The sequence below is a fragment of the Panthera tigris genome, chromosome A1 (genome assembly GCF_018350195.1).
Source record: "Panthera tigris isolate Pti1 chromosome A1, P.tigris_Pti1_mat1.1, whole genome shotgun sequence".
NCBI classification, from domain to species: Eukaryota; Metazoa; Chordata; class Mammalia; order Carnivora; family Felidae; genus Panthera; species Panthera tigris.
Genome location: NC_056660.1, coordinates 105,612,782 through 105,630,083, shown reverse-complemented (window position 1 = coordinate 105,630,083; position 17,302 = coordinate 105,612,782). Strand labels below are relative to the sequence as shown.

The 17,302-nt window shown below is 41.0% G+C and overlaps 1 pseudogene; it reads right to left on the bottom strand.

Moving 5' to 3' along the window:
- Nucleotides 1-775: 775 nt before the first annotated feature.
- LOC102957703 lies at nucleotides 776-7,919 on the bottom strand (annotated as a pseudogene).
- Between the last annotated feature and the right edge of the window lie 9,383 nt (nucleotides 7,920-17,302).

The following is a 17,302-nucleotide window of genomic DNA, read 5'->3' as shown; positions in this document are numbered from 1 at the left end:
TTTACTTAGTAATATGTATTTAAGATTCCTCTGTGTCTTTGTGTCTTGGTAACTCATTTCTTTTCAGTACTAATATTCCATTGTTTATTTATATCACAGTTTATTTAATCACATCACCTACTGAAGGATATCTTGGTTGCTTCCAATTTTGGACAATTATAAATAAAGTTGTGACAGAGATCCACATGCAAGTATTTGTGTGGATATGAGTTTTCAACTCATTTGGGTAAATACCAAAGAGCATGATTACAGGATCCTATGGTAAAAGTATATTCACTTTTGTAAGAAACTGCCAAACTGTCCTCCAAAGTGCTTGAACCATTTTGCATTCCCACCAGCAATGAATGAGATTTTCTGTGGCTTCACATTCTTGCCAGCATTTGGTGTTGTGTTTTTTTTATTTTAATCATTCTAATAGCTGTATAATAGAAATTACATTTTTATCTTCTGTAAACACAGACACACACAAAGAAGATTAAAAGTCAAGAATGAATAATCAAGTCATCAACTTTGGACTCAATGTGAAACTTCTCCAGAGAGGAATTTGTGCTAAACATGAATCCCATCACATTTCATATGGGAGCACTGTAAGATAGTCCCTGTTCATGACTACAAAGGATAGATACTGCCAGAGTTTCAGGTTTGACCAAAAGTACAATCTTTCTTTTTTATTTTTTCCAGGAGAGAGACCACATTTACTGCCTGCCCTGGACTGATGCCCAGAGTGGGCGGGGCATGAGGGGTTAAGGCCCTGTTCTGGAGAGTAAAGGTGCACTCAGTGGATGTGGGTCATGTCTCCAAGGAAGGGTGTCTTCCTGCAGCCAGTGCAGAGCTGGTCCATCCAGAATGGTACCTCTGGCTGCAAGGGCTTGCAGTGTGGGCAGAAGGTGAGGTGCACAAGGTAGTTGAGCAGACAGTTGGGGAGGCCGTGTAGAGGTCAGAAAAGGGCATGTGGCACCATGAGATGTAGGTGGGGTTGTGGAGGGTGTGAACATGCTCCCAAACTGAGCATCGAACGGGGCCTTGGTGATGCACCTTGGCTCCTGCAGCTCCTTCATCCAGGCAGCCAGAACCTACAGCGATTTGGCATACTGGTAGGTTAGCATGCTCTCCAGCAGCCCCGTGAGCGCTTGCTGCCATGTCAGTGAGTCCATGTATTGTACTGCTCCATGCTGATGACGTGAATCTCACGCTCTAACTTAGGAATGATGGCACCCACAGCATGAGGTCCACCAGGTCACTGTACACGTGGTCTCTGAAGTAGAGCACGCAGAGACCACCCTATTCTGTCAGGTGCAAGAAGTCATACATATGATGTGGTCCCAGTGCAGGGAACCCTTCTCATCAAGTTTTCTGAAAGGTTTGCACTAGTCAGTGAAGAAGCTGGGCTTGTCCACCTGGACGATGACCATACTGAAGAGTTGGCGCCAGTCAGGACCCACCCTGTGCCACATCCCCTTGTTCATGAAGCTGAAAGGACTGTTAGTGGTGAGGAACAGCTGCTTCCTATGGGCCACCGGGCAGCTCAGGATAGCAAATGTCTCATCCCCTCTCAGGATGTCCTTGTCCATATCCCGCCCAATCCACTGGTACACGAGGCCCTTCACATCCATGGCTCGAATGGCACCCGTCACATCCTTGCAGAGGTGAGCTTGGTCAGTGACCTAGGAAGTGGTCCACCTTGCAGGACAGAGTGCCATCTGTGGCAGGGAGATGTCCATGAACTTCTGGATGGAAAGACCCTTTCCACAGAAGCCACTCATCTGGTACAGTGGATGTACTGGGTGTCCCCATATAGGTGGATCACCTCCTCCTCAGGCACAGGCTGGAGGCCCTTGGAGGCCATCCCCAGCATCATGTACTGGAAGGCATCAATCTTCACCGGAAGGCTCTTCTGAATGTAGCGGAGGCCTTCGATAGCAAAGCTGGGGTCATAGTCATATTTCCAGATCCTCTCTGGGCACTTATAGTGTTAATCAGGACGTCACAGGTGGCACTGAAGATCTTAGAGTGCAACACATCTGTGTATTGGGCCAGCATATAGTGGTATTCCAAGCCATGGTCTTCAACATCAGGCAGGATGATCTCGTTGTTGGCATAGATAGCTGCTGGGTTCAGGAGACAGCAGATCTCAGAGGGGGCAGTCATGCACCAGTCTCCACATGTCCTGGTAATGAGCCAGGTAGAGCTCAGGGCCCTCGGGCTATGGATGCTGGGACCCAGGGGCCACGGCCAAGGCAGGAGGATGAGGTGAAGGTGGCTCATGGCCTATCCCCAGCAACCCCTGCTCAGCAGCCAGCACTAAGTGGCCTCCCACAGCCCTATAGCCCCATGCCTGTCACACACCACGCTGTTGCCCACGCAGTCCTCCCAACAGTACTATTTTCTATAAGCACTAAGGCACAAATGATTTACATGGTCTGAGTAAATTTACATTGGAGTGCCACTGTGCATATGTTCTTCATTTTATTTTTTTAAGTTTATTTATATATTTTGACAGAGCACAAGCAGAGAGGGGAAGAGACAGAGGGAGAGAGAAAGAATTCCAAGCAGGCTCTGCACTGTCAGCACAGAACCTGATGTGGGGCTCAAACTCATAAACCACAAGATCATGACCCCAGCCCAAGCTGGACACTTAAGGGACTGACTCATCCAGGTGCCCCGGGGCATATGTTCTTTAAATGAGCTCCTTATAATTTTAGGGTTCTAACAGAACATCTTGTAAATGCATGACATCATCTTGATAGAGATCTGCGACCTTTTCTTATAAGACTTTGAAAAGCATTTTTCTTGAATTGTAAACTCAAAAAAGAACTTTAAAGTTTTCTTAGAACAAATCTATCATCTTCCACCACAGGCAGCTGAGGCCCAGAAAATTTAACTTGCCCAACCGTGTTTGGGATCATCTGCAGTGGGGCAGCTCAAGAACCACTTCACACCCTTTCCATTCTACCATTGTGCCCCTTGATATTAACCATCAATAGTATCCTTACTAATTCTACTTGCCTTTCTTTCCTGAGCAATTACAACTTACCTACAGTTTTTTTATCCTGTTGCATAAAAGCCCTATTTCTGTTTGAAATGGTCAATCTACTTGCAATGAAAACTGATGACAGTGAAGATAATTCTAAAATCATGGCTCTTCAAGGAATATTTTCACAAATTTTAGATTAGTTTTCCTTAAGTAAATTTCAAAACCTGTAATGTGGATATCTGAATGGTTTGAGATTTACCCATCCCTCTTTTTCTGACATCCCCTTTTCTGTGTGTGTGTGTGTGTGTGTGTGTGTGTGTGTGTGTGTCTGTTTTAATGTTTAGTTATTTTTGAGAGAGAGAGAGGCAGAATCCAAAGCAGGCTCCAGACTCTGAGCTCTCAGCAGAGTCTGATGCAGGGCTCGAACCCATGAATGGCAAGATCATGACCTGAGCCAAGTTGGACGCCCCATCCCCTTTTCTTAAATTCTGTAAACCTTCCCTCCCCTCCCCTCCCCTCCCTTCTCCTCCCCTCCCTTCTCCTCCCCTCCCTTCCCTTCTCCTCCCCTTCCTTCCCTTCCCTCCCCTCCCTTTGTTTCCCTTCCCTTCTCTTCCCTCCCCTCCATTCCCTTCCTTTCCTTTCCCTCCCCTCCCCGCCCCTTCCCTCTCTTCCCTTCCTTTCCCTTTCCTTCCCTTCCTCTCCCTTTCCTTCCCTTCCTCTCCCTTCCCTTCCCTTCCCTTCCCTTCCCTTCCCTTCCCTTCCCTTCCCTTCCCTTCCCTTCCCTTCCCTTGAGTGACCCTGGTTGCCTTTCTTTGCTTTTCTTGTGCTTTTGGGTCCTTTCCTCCCTAGCAGACTCTCCTTTAAGTTAATGAAGACTAATAGTCTGATGGTCACTTCGACATTCATCTTTTACGTTACCATTCCTATGTAGACTTATATACTTCATTTTGTGCAAATTCTGAGATTCTAATTTATATAGAGATAACAGTGCACATTATGTTCTTCCCTAGCAATTAAAAAGAAAAGGTTACTTTCAAGCCTGTTATAAAATAATAACATACTGTATCAGCAAAAAGAGCAAGAACAGTTTTTTTCCTCATTTCCTGAATTAAGGAAAATAGCATATGAACAGACAGCAGAAACATACGGTGATATGAAATCTATTTGAGCAACTAATGTGCTAAAATATAAGGTTGATGAAGTATTGGGATTTATCACTAGGAAAATATAGAAGCAACTGCCACAGTTATCCACTGGGAAATTAAAAAATAATAAATAAATAAGGAGCCAGTAAGTAACTGTGAATGAGAAGATACAGATGTTTCATGAAAATAAAACACTGTCTTAATGTTGCTTTGACGGTACTTAAATATAATAAGTCTACACAATGACAGATTATCCCATGACACTGCTGGAAAAGAGGTTATCACTATGAGATATTTATAACAGCTAGGTTCTGCTTCAACGTCTAATTGAAATATCAGACATGATATATGCTTAGCAGATATATTCATACTACAATCATACTAAAAATGAAACTCAAACATAAGAAAAAGTATGATGCTACTAGAAGTGAGGAAGGACAGTTTTATGAAGATATGAAAGAAACTTGGATTAGAAATGGAAAATAAACCAGTTACCTTAGATATTAGTGGTTGATGTATTTAGTTTTATTCGTTTAGTTTATTTCAACTACCTATTTAGACTATCCTTTTTTATATAACATTTAAGGAGTTCAATATTTGAACTCTGGAGAAAGTAACATGACAATTAAATTTTGAAAATGGGGGGCACCTGGGTGGCTCAGTCTAACTCTTGATTTCAGCTCAGATCACGATCCAAGGTCAAGGGATAGAGCCCAGTGTTGGGCTCCATGCTGAGCATGGAGCCTGCTTAGGATTCTCTCTCTCTCTCTCTCTCTCTCTCTCTCTCTCTCTCTCTCTCTCTCTCCCCCCCCCCCCGCCTCTCACTCCTGCTCATGTGCTCTCTCTCTCTCTCTGTAAAATGAAAAAAATATTTTTTTGAACATGCAGACACTATAAATTTGTTCCTGTGATAGACTTAAAAGTATTTATAACTCTTCTAAACAGTTTAATGTATTTGATCATTGAAAACCATCATTTAATGTTGCATTATACAGAGTTGTATTGGACAAACACAACTCCTTCTTCTTTTTAAATTTTTTTAAATGTTTATTTATTTTTGAGAGAGAGAGGGAGACAGAGCGGAATTAGAGGAGGGCAGAGATAGAAGGAGACACAGAATCTGAAGCCAGCTCCGGGCTCTGAGCTGTCAGCACAGAGCCCGATGCAGGGCTCGAACTCAGGAACTGTGAGATCATGACCTAAGTCAAAGTCGTACGCTTAAGTGACTGAGCCACCCAGGCACCTCAAACACAACTCATTCTTGAAATGTAATAATAAAACATTATTTTGTCTTCCAATGTCTTTTATTTTTATTTGATGGGACAATATTTTTCCTGTTCTTGGAAGTAACAATTTTGATACTGACATTAAAATGTCCGGAACCATGTAACAGGTAAAACTTTGAATTTATTTTAAAATTAAGCCATCTCCTACCCCTCCTGTTACCCTTCCTGAGCTCACAGCAATATGACATTATCTTCAACTCCTCTATGTAAAGATCTGCTTATCCCTTAGTGTTGGCAGCCCTCATCCCAGACTTTCCTTGTGCTGACTTTCATCATCACACCTGTAACATGTATACATTCCCTAACCCCAATAAAAATCTGAATGTGCAGACTTCAAGTGAGGCCACTCTTTTCTTGCTAATTGCCAGCATGTTGCCTGGCCTCACTCATCCTAGAGATTTTAAGATGAGACTAAGACCTCACTCTTAGACTGGTCTTATGAAAACCTCCTGTCTACATGTAAGACTCAAGGGTAATGCAATTATTGGTACTTACCAGGGTTTCAAGCCCATTATATCTATGGTGCAAGCCATCATCACATCCAGGTTAGTTCATGTGTCTGGTCCAGCCAGTGTAAATGACTTGGACAGTGTGCCAAAAGTAGTTCGTATGTTCAGACCATCAGTCTCTCTGGAATGGTCACTGTTGAAGAGTTGGTTCAGATAATAGCCATATATTTATCTTTCCTCTATCTTTTTATAGAGCTGAAAAAAGCTCTATCTTCTAGCTGTGAATGCCTAAAGATGGCTATGACTGAGGAGGAGGGGTAAGTGGGGCTTTCACTGGCTCTTACCAAGATTTCGGTCTCTGCTGCGTCCTGACCTAGCCCCTAGGTCCCTTAATGGGGTTGACTCCAGTCCCACTGGAGAGAGACTCCATTACCCATGAGACTCAATCCCTACTTCATTCACTCTAGGCTCTACCATGCACCCTCCCCAAGCAAGATACTCCAGAGATGGGGCACAGGACTAACCATAGGCAGTACTTGCTACCACACTCTGTGTCACCTTGGGAAGTTCACTTTAGCCTTTAAACTTCAGTTTCTTCATCTCTAAAGTTACAACAATAATAATACTTACCTAATAGGGTTCTTCTGAGGATTAAGTGAGCCTCATTCATGTAGGAGCACTAAATCAACAATCAATATATTCAGTTGACAGTAGAGATTTTATTGACTAGAGGGATCACATGAATATGGCTTGTAACCAAACACCCATACCTAATACATCTATCATCTAAGCGCAAAATAATATATATATGTATACACATATGTGTGTGTGTAAATATACATATGAATATACGTCTTATACACCAAGTATTTAATTTACGTCACTATGTCCTTGGAAATATTTTGCTGTGAAGTCCAGCTACATCCTGCAGAGAACAAATAGGTCCTGAGACTACATGGAGATGAATAGGAGAACAGGGGAGAGTAGTTTTCCAGATATCCTTCCTAAGGTCCCAGGCACAAGTGAAGGCAATTTGGCTCCCCCAGTCCAACCTGGTCATCAGCTGAATATCACTAAGCGAACCCAGTCAGCATCATGTGGAGACACAGAAGAGCCCAGCTGAGCCCTGTCTGAATTTCTGACACACAAAATCATAATACAGTTAAAAGGTTGTTGTTTTAAGCTGCTAAATTTTGGAATAGTTCTTTACACAGGTAACTGAAAACTATCTTTATTTAGGCTAGGCTTTATTCAGGAGATAGCCATGTTATAATTAAGCTTATATTTAGGTTATCAAGTGTCATCATGAGCTTAAGATGTATTTCTCTCTGGGAACAGGAAAGCCTAGGCACATTAGCTTGAAAAAATGAGAAGAATCCTGGAAAATATATAATCCTAAAGAGAAACTAGAGTCTTGCAGATGATCATAACCCACATTAGTGACTAGACCGCATAGACTTCTGTCAAAATTGCTTGGCATCTATATTTTTACCAGCCTCATCTGAATTACTGTCCTAATCCTTATGTATATATGTATACGGAGATGGGTTTGCCATGGGCTGGGTGCAAGTTGAGGAGTTAACTCCCGAAGGAGTTATTTCACTTATATTTCCGTAAGATATTGAATGCAAGCATTTCATGCAGACACTTTGCAAACAGCATAGCTATGATACCCTGAAAGCCTCAGCACACCAGAGGAACAGTGCCTAGCAGGGAATTACTGGGTTCAAGAGAAGCAGCGATACTGCCAGGCACAGCAGAACTTGACACAGCCGTGGTAGCACCCACTATCTGAATATGGTGTGTGGCTTGGAAGAGTCTGGCGGAAGTGGTCAGGAATCGAACAGGTGACCCATGTGGTCATCAGAGGAGACCAGGCGGAATAACGTCCCAGGCATACTCTGAGCAGTGGAGGAAAAAGCGTCAGGGAGCTCGGACCCTGTGGGTAGAGTGAGCATCATCAAAACATGAGTCTGCATTCTCTTAACCCAGCTCCTCCGAGCCAGCTCTCTGGATTCATTACCTTTCCACGTTCCCCCTGTAAAGCAATGTGCATAATGCCCATGGCATGCTGAACTCTCACTGCTACAAAGCCAATCTCTGCTGTTACCACATGGGTGGTTACCAAGAGTCAATCAGTCTACTATAAAATCTATCCTATCTATGGCTGCCAAACAAGTTTTTGATGAATATTATGTAAACCAATGAGAATTGAATGCAAAAATCATTGTTTTTCAGAAAACTAAATAGTTTTTTCAATAAAGACAGGTCACTATAAAAAGATACTGTCAATTTAGTTTTAAATAATAGAATTGTACAAGGCTGAAACAAAAATGCAGAAAGATTATGCACTCAGATTCCTTCACAATTCTCTTTAAGTTCTTGCCCCTCTTTCAAAAAACCAAACCTGGTTTTTAAATATTTAATATTTAATGTTCTGGGAGAGGTGGAAAATGTGCTGACACCTTTAAAGAAAACCCAAACAGGGGCACCTGAGTGGCTGAGTCGGGTGAGTGTCTGACTTGGGCTCAGGCCATGATCTCATGGCTTGTGAGTTCAAGCCCCACGTCAGACTCTGCGCTGACAGCTCAGAGCCTGGAGCCTGCTTCAGATTCTGTGTCTCCCTCTCTCTCTCTGTTCCTGCCCCGCTTGCACTCTGTCTCTATCTCTCTTAAAAATAAACAAACATTAAAAAAATTAAAAAAAAAAAACAAACAAAAAACCTTCACCTTTCATACTCTGCTCTGGACGCCCCTGAAAACAAAACAGCATTTTATAGCCATTACATCTCCTTTTGTGAATCACAGGCAGAGGATGGATTTAGGCGAATATTCCTATGCACATAATTTACTATATAATATTTGTTACCACTATCAATTTAACTTCTTTTGCTGAGTTTCTCCTTTTCTTAAGCAATTCTTGATACTGATTTTGACCTAGTATATGTTTTCTATATTTTTAAATTTTCACTGGCTTTTAAGAGATAAGAATGTTTTTACTTGTCTTACGTTCACCAGCTTTCACAATCTTCTTTGGAAAAAGAAGACTTAACTGCCCATAGTTATATATAAACCTAATTTCTTTGATTTTGATATGAATTTACTAAGAAAATAAAATTCAAGGTCTCGAAAGTTCCTATCAGAGATTCTAACCTTTGTTCTAAGTTGTATTAGCTAGGGTAGTAAAGTAGCTTGTAGGAAATAAACCCTCGAATCTCAGTCTTGTGCACCATAGAGTTTATCTCTTATGTACAGGGTCCAATTGTGAATTTCTGGTCAGCACCATTCAGGAATCAGGCTTTTCCCATTGTTCCTTAAGGCATGGAAATCTCCTCCTGGATTTTCTGCATGTACTCAGGAAAGCAGTGCAATGAATATGCATGGAAAGTGGTGGAAGAGTTTTAAATGGACCGGGCCTAAAAGTCATGCATGAACTCTACTCATGTTGTATTAGACAGAATTCAGTTGTCTAGTGACATCAAACTGCAAGGAATACTGACACATATCGTCTAGCTGTTTGTCTTGGACGAAGAAGCAAGGCTGAGCGAGCATATGGCAACCTCTACAGCAAAAGCCCTGCACTGCCTATGTTTCCAACACAGAACAACAAACTTATCCCGTCTCCTAAAATGGTACTGAGGAGGAAAGAGAAAGATGTTCTCCGTTCTAACTTTTATTGCCCTTCTTAATGTAAAGACTTAAGACAAATCTTACCTGTAATGTGTTATAATATATTCTGAATTATTGATATCAATAACCAAGTTATTTCATTGCTATAATGTCCACTGAAACTTGCCTTCCACAGTGTTACACATATAGTTATGGAACACAGATATTACTTCTATAGGAATTAAAAGAAACACTAACAATAGCTTTCAGAGAAATAATCCCTGAGCAAAGCTAATTTTTTTAATGTTTATTTATTTTTGAGAGAGAGAGAGAAAGAGAGAGAGAGAGAGAGAGAGAGAGAGAGTGGGGGAGGGGCAGAGAGAGAGGTAGACACAGAATCTGAAACAGGCTCCAGGCTCTGAACTGTCAGCACAGAGCCCGACTCAGGGCTCGAACTCATGAGGCATGAGATCATGACCTGAGCTGAAGTCAGATGCTTAACCAACTGAGCCACCCAGGCTCCCCTAAAGCTAATTTTAATACAAAGTTCATTGCCCTTACTGATTTTGATTGAATAAATGTAGTTGGTTGATTGACTTCTTTGATTTTTTTAAACTAATGAGAAATAAAAAAGGGTTTTTATTACACAAAGATAATTACAGATTACGGAAACACAATCTATATTCATTTTAGATTCTGAAAGACTGTATGAAAACCAAATGTGATATGAAAATAACAGAATAATAATTTAAAATCTGGAGAATATACTTCATAGAGGTTTATATCCCAAGGAAAACCAAGCTAGAATTACATAAGTTAGAGCTCTAAAAACATTCTTTTTTAATGTACAATTTAGAAATGAAATAATCAAATCCAATTTAGATGAAATATTCAGAATGATTAATTTAAGATGTTTCACCAAAAAAATTCTTTAAATGTCCCAAGGGAACACAATGTTTTAAACTACAATCCAGAAAAACTTTAAACTATGAAAGAAAATAACTCCACTGTATATTTCTAATATTTTAGTTAATATCCATGATAAGACATTCTAGATCAAATAGCTTAATGGACTCTCTTTATGGAATGCTCCTGCTACAGATCCTTCAGGAGAAAGATAATCTGCTTGTCTGTCTTCTTTGAATGACCTCCTTGGCTGCCTTTAAAATACCATTTTCCAGTCAGCAGCACTTAATTCTCCTCATCCATTTATTCATCCTAGCCCAGGCCAAGAATATTCTGGCATACTTCAGAACTAGAGGGTTGGATGGGTGGTGCCTGATAGTTTGTTCTTTGGAACAGTTATGATCACTGATGGAATAATAATTCATCTGACCAGAAAGGCCAAAGAAAAAATTGGAGAGGCCTGGGAAGCAGAACTGAGTTCAAGCAAAACAGTGTAGTAGGTGAGATTTATTTTCAGCATTTTTGATCGCTTTCCTTTCACTAATTTCCCTTCTCTAAGTTCCTCACTGTGAGGCTCAGCTTGAATGTAACCTCAGACAGTGCATTACAATCTGAACTTTTTCTCTGTTCTTTTATCTTGGGCATCATTTCACCCAGGCCTCCTCAATATCCTAGATGATGTTTACTGGCATAATTGATTAATCTTTGGTAATACCTGACTGCACATCAGTGCAGTGCGGTGTTACTCTATCCACAATCATTAGTATTTTAACACAGACCTACAGACATGAACATTTGAATTTCTCTTAGAGGCTGATACAGAATTCTGAAGATGTGTATACAAAGACCAGTCCCCAGCCTTCAAATCTGATCTGTATCTGTACTACAGTTACGGCCTTCTCCTTTGACAATGGGCCATTATTTTTCTTTCTTTCCTAATGTGCAATGGGATAATGGGTGTGTGTGAAGGGAGCAATCTCCTAGTAGATATTCATGTAATTCATGCTATAAGAAGGCTGATTATTTTGTTACTTTAGATTACAATTATCTTCTTTTTTTAATATTTTTTTAAATGTTTATTCATTTTTCAGAGAGAGAAAGACAGAGTATGAGTGGGGGAGGGGTAGAGAGAGAGACAAAGACACAGAATCTGAAGCAGGCTCCAGGCTCTGAGCTGTCAGCACAGAGCCCAACGTGGGGCTTGACCCCACAAACCATGAAATCATGACAAGAGCTGAAGTCAGATGCCTAACTGACTGCGCCACCCTGGCGTCCCACAATTATCTTCTGAACATGATGGTCACAATTTCAAACGCCCACAGGAGCTCGGTGGGTAAAACAAAGGTGTGAATTTGGCAGTAGTACATACTTCTTCTTAGGAGTATTTAATCAATAAAAATATTTTAGACAGAGAGAGAACACATGAGTGGGGGAGACGTAAAGAGGGAGAGAGAGAGAATCTTAAGCAGGTTCCATGCTCTGCACAGAGCCAGATGTGAGATTTGATCCCATGATTCTGGGATCATGACCTGAGCCCAAATCAAGAGTCTGATGCTCAACCAACTGAGCCACCCAGGCACCCTCTACCTATGAGTATTTAAGTTAAACTGTCATAATTATCATGTTGGCTAAATTAAACATGCTTGCATCCTCTGCTTTAAGGTTCTTAACAACAAAACCACACCTCTGTGTTAAGGAACAGGAGGCTAGACATCACTAATAAGAATGAAAATCTCATCAGAGGCAGAAGGTACTCTATTACTCTATTACTCTGAGTCTTGATGACGGAAGAAAGGTCAAGCTATCTAATCTATAATTAAGAGCAGAAAGCTAATGTCTTAAGAGCAATATCCCATGTTTAAAAAAAATATGTCCATTTGTAAAGTAAATAGATGATAAGCTTCTGGGATTTAAAATTCTCTTCCTTATTATTTAATCTATTTTCAACCATTACACAATTAAAAAATGGTGCTCTTTTAATCAGAAAAGGAAACAATGAAATCTTTGTTCATTAAGATTAATTTGTTTAGAAGACAATGTTTATACTAACATGTTGATAGAACCATGCCCAAGTGGCAGGCATCAGGATAGCAGGCCATCACATGGACCTGGGCCTGGATATCCTAAAAACCATAGGTGCTCACAACAGTCTCCAGATAGGATGCAAAGTGGAGCACTCTAGTGAATAACTCACAGCTGTGGGCTTTGCATGACCGCATGGCTCTACTGCTTACACTTCTGTGTATTTTTATTTTTTCCCCTGGTCATTTTGGGAACCCAGCCTGTATAAACTATGTTAATGGAACCAAGGGAAAGAGACATGGTCCATATTTGAAAAGAAGGGTAGAACGAGACAAACTCCTGGAAATCCAGCTTGCTGGTGACAGCTACTGAAGGCCCCTGGGAAAGAGGCCCCTGACCCTGGTATTTGTCCCAAAGTCATGCTTTGATTTACATTTTTCTTGAAGGGGAAGACAGTATTCCCTAAACCTGGAATGAAATGAGTCAGGCAATGCCCTCTAAGCCCCCCCACCTTTTTATTTCACTGCTCTTAGACATTCTTTTAGGATAGAAATATGAAACTGAGGCATAAGCCTCACACACCTTCATAGATGACGTAACTTCACCTCAAAGAGGGGGGAAAAAAAAACTACATAATTACTTTATGGGAGAGCCAAAGAGATTTTCTTTGGTGCCTTGACTACTGTTTTTGTCCATGCTCACAACTAAGCAAACAAGAGGGGAGGGAGAAGTAACTTGGTTTTTTCAGATGGTTGATTGTACTTACTCTTATCTTAGCCAGAGTTGGAGACCTAGAGCGACAGGAGCCTGAGGTTTCCTAACTGCTCCCCAATCAATATATACACCTCTCGGTCTGGTATTTAAAGCCATCCACAGTTGCCCTTGTATTAATTTTCTATTAATGCATCACCACAAGTTACCACAAATTTAGCAGACTGAAACAACACCTATTATCTCACAGCCCTGTAGGCCAGAAACCCCAGAATGCTCAGATAGGGATTGCTTGCCAGAGCAACCTCTGGGTCTCACAAGATCAAAGTGAAGGTGTCAGCCCACCCATCACTTATCTGGAGGCTTTTGGAGAAAATCCCCCTCCCAGGAGCCTTCAGACTGTTGGCAGAATTCAGTCTCATGCAGTTGTATAATTAAGGTCCTGTTTCCTTGAACCAGAGTTTCTAGAGGCTGCCCACATTCCTGGGCTGGTAGCCTCTCCTACTTCAAAGCCAGCAATGATGCACTGGATCCTTCTTGTGTTTTGAAGGTGACTTCTGCTTTCACCGACCTGGGAAGGAGCTCTGCTTTTAAGGGCTCATATGCTCACACTGGATCCACCAGGATAATCCAGGATAATCTTTTTAAGATTATCAACACTTTAAGATTATCACTTTAACAACATCAGAAAGACTCTTTTTTTCCATGTAAAGTAATTTATTCATAATTGTTCTATCTCATCACATTCTTACGTTCCAAGAATTAGAAAATGGAATCTTGAGGTGGGAGTGGGGGGAAGGAGGAGGTTTTAAGAATTCTGCTTACCAAAGATCCTAAATAACAATATTCCAAGTTGAATCAAGACAATTCACTTCCTCAAACCACACCCATAGTGTCCTGTTTATCTTTTCTTACCTAGTTTCCTCTTTGTAGGATGTATCTCTCTGTTTACATTCCACTGCCTGACCCCACCTACCTAGGTCCTGCTGTAGCTTCAAGGTCAACTTCAAAGGGCTCTTCCAACAAAAATTCCCCCTAGCGTGATCAGGCCCGTTACCATCCACACAGTTTAATGTATACTTCTCTTTTGATCCTAATTACATTATGCATTTCATTTTGTTCATCTTTATACTTATTTAGTCCTTGATAATGTATTGATGCAAATGCCTGGAAAGCTTTGAAGGTGTCTTCCTCACCTTTGAGTACCTCTACCGTTCAGTTCCTTATTACAGTTGAATTGTCACATATTCAATATGGTATTTTCTCAAAAGAAAGATGTCATTCTTTTCCCAAAGGGACCAAAGGCTTGAACCTGTAGGTAGGATACTCCTGACCTGCTCTGTGTGTGCTATCATGTGTATTCTCTGCCAGAACAGCACTCACCACACTATAGTGGTAGTATTTCCTCACATCAGTGCCTCTAACACAAAATATCTCAAGGACAGGGGGTCAGCTTCAGTCATTTATTTTCTCATTTGGCAAAGGTGGAGTTAGCTATTAGGCCTTGTGCCACGTACAGCGATACCACTGTGAACAAAAGAGACCTCATGGAACATACAGTCTAATGGGAAAGGCAGACATTAGGGAAACAATCAAAGAAATAAATACATACTTACAAGGTTCAGGAAGGAATCTGATGGAAGAATGAGAGAAGCTATTAGAAAGAATACCAAGGAACCTTACTGAAGGGGAAGGGCAAGTGGTACTTCCTTGAAAAGTGACATTTAACCTGAAACTTGAAAGAAAAACAGGAACTTTTCAGGAAAGAACATTGATAAGAATGGTCCAGGCAATGGTAGTGTAAGTAGGGGAGATGATGTGAAACGAAGCTAGAGAAGTAAAAAGTCAGGTCATTCAGAGCTTCATATGAGTTGAGGATTTAGATTCTCATTTAAGTGCTATTACAGTTACTGAAATTAAAGTTTTAAGTAAAGAAGTGAGGTGGCTAGACTGAGTGTTTCAAAAGAACATGAGCAGTAGTGTGGTGATGAGTTGGAAGAACCACCCAGCAAAGAAGAGAGAGCAACGGAGGGGCCACAACAACCACCCACAGACTGGCCCTCTTCAAGTATCCATGACATATGGATCTTTTGATCAAATACTTTTGATCAAATACTAGTAGACTCCTGGGCTTCCATGGGTAGAGAGACTCCTACCTCAAATACTCTATGTTGGTTGTAAAGACGTTAAAAATGCTATGCAATAACATTTTTATGGAAGCTTAAAATATGTGTCAGTCAGTACAAATCATTGGACTTGTAATGTTTATGTGGCTCAATTAAATTCCATGTGCAAAATACTTAACACATCAACTGGTCTATGGTAAGTAATCAAAAAATATTAAGTCCCTTGTGCCTCTTCTTTATGTGGTCCTCACCACAACATGACATATTGGTGCCACTTGATTTAAACTACTATTTCCTCATCAGATACCAACGTAGTCTATATTCAAATGGTCTAAGTTTTAAGAATCCCATTACCAAATAAAATTTACAAAGTCCATCAAAGTTATATTATTCATCTATACACCTGAGTGAATTATTTACATTAATAAAGGAGACCATACAATCATTACCAATATGATTCTTAAAAAGGGCAAAAGCCCTATCGAGCATTCCTCTGAGCTGGCTACAAACTCCACCGCACTGAATTCAGAGTAAGACAGAAGTGATAAATGAGTTAGCATGACCCAATATCAATAAATACTCCGTCCACATGGGTTTTATCCAAGGCAGTTCAAAAATTTTGAGGAAGAAAAAATAGGCCAGTGGCAGAGATCCTGGAAAACTAGAATATTTTGGAAAAGTTTTGAAAGACCTATAATCAGAATAACATCCAAAGAGAATAAAGTAGGTGAAATTAGAAAGAATGAACTACAAATTGTGAAGAAAATCAGTGTAATTGGCACGCTAAGTAAATTCTTGTTGAAAGAAGAGTGTAGCAATTTTCCTCATGATTACACATGTGAAGTATTAGAGATTTCAGTTGGTTTACAAATTGATGCAGTTATTGACTAAGCATGGACTATGGATCAGTTCTTCTGCTATTCCAGAAATCTTTCACTTAATTCCTCCTCCAAATTGACTCTCTTTCCTCCTCCACCTTGCTCACTACCTAGCATGGATTACGTCAATAGGCTCCCGTCCTCTTGCTTCCAGTTTGGTTTGGCCGGCAGGAAGCTGAGAGTGAGAGGGAATTCAGGGCAGAGTATCTGTTTTCCTGATTCCCAGCCTATTAATTTGCCCTGGCAGCCTGTGTCACTTGACAGAAGGTCACTTTGCCACTGCAGGTGACTGCTATATGAGACATTCTCTTTTTTAGAGTTTTAGTAATATCTTCTCCCCATTGTCCATTCAGCTCTATGGGTGATGAAACCTTGCTTCCACTAACTCCAGGTTTCTGTGCTGTGTCTTGTGTCTCCCTCCACCCCACCACCACACACACGCCTTTGTAATTAGTCCCTTGTATAAATAAACTCTCCTCAAGTTAGGCTAGTTTGAATGTGATATCTTTTCCGTTTGAGATCTTTCCTGATATCCATAATTCCTGACAAACTCTATTTGCACTAGACCTGTGTTTCCAAACTTCAGTTATTCACGTAAGGACTCTGGGGCCAGAGAACTCTGAGCAACTGATCTTTGTTTTCATGCCATAGTACTGAGTTCAGAAACATCTTTGAACCAGATTTGGCCAGCCTGGGGTGGGGAGAAGGTGATAAATGGGGGCTGTGTTCCTGGCCTGAGTGTTCTGTGCTAACATGTGTTCTGTAGTCATACTGTATATTCTACAGCACTGACAGTGATGAGGTGCACCTGGCATCTCAGGATGAGGGAGAATCCAGCCCAGACCCACACTAGCCTACCTATAAGTGGCTCGAGTCATCCATATTTAAGGCAGACCTGGAAGGCTGCTGAGCTTCTAGGCGCTCTGGTGTCACCTTCAATGACACATGTTATCACCCAAAACTGTATGACCCCTGGATGAAGATTGTGAGGTCTAGAAAGAAGCTTGTATAATTATGAGACCTAAGAAATGTGGCTTATCTTTCTGTTCCTACTTGTGACTGTTCTGGCTTCATTCTCTATATCCTTTGACTTTGTAAACTTTGTCTGGCATACCTCAGTGGTCTCTGAGTCTTCTCTCACCTTCACTGCAACCCTACTCTTGAGATGTGTCGATACAGAAGTCATGTGATAACTGT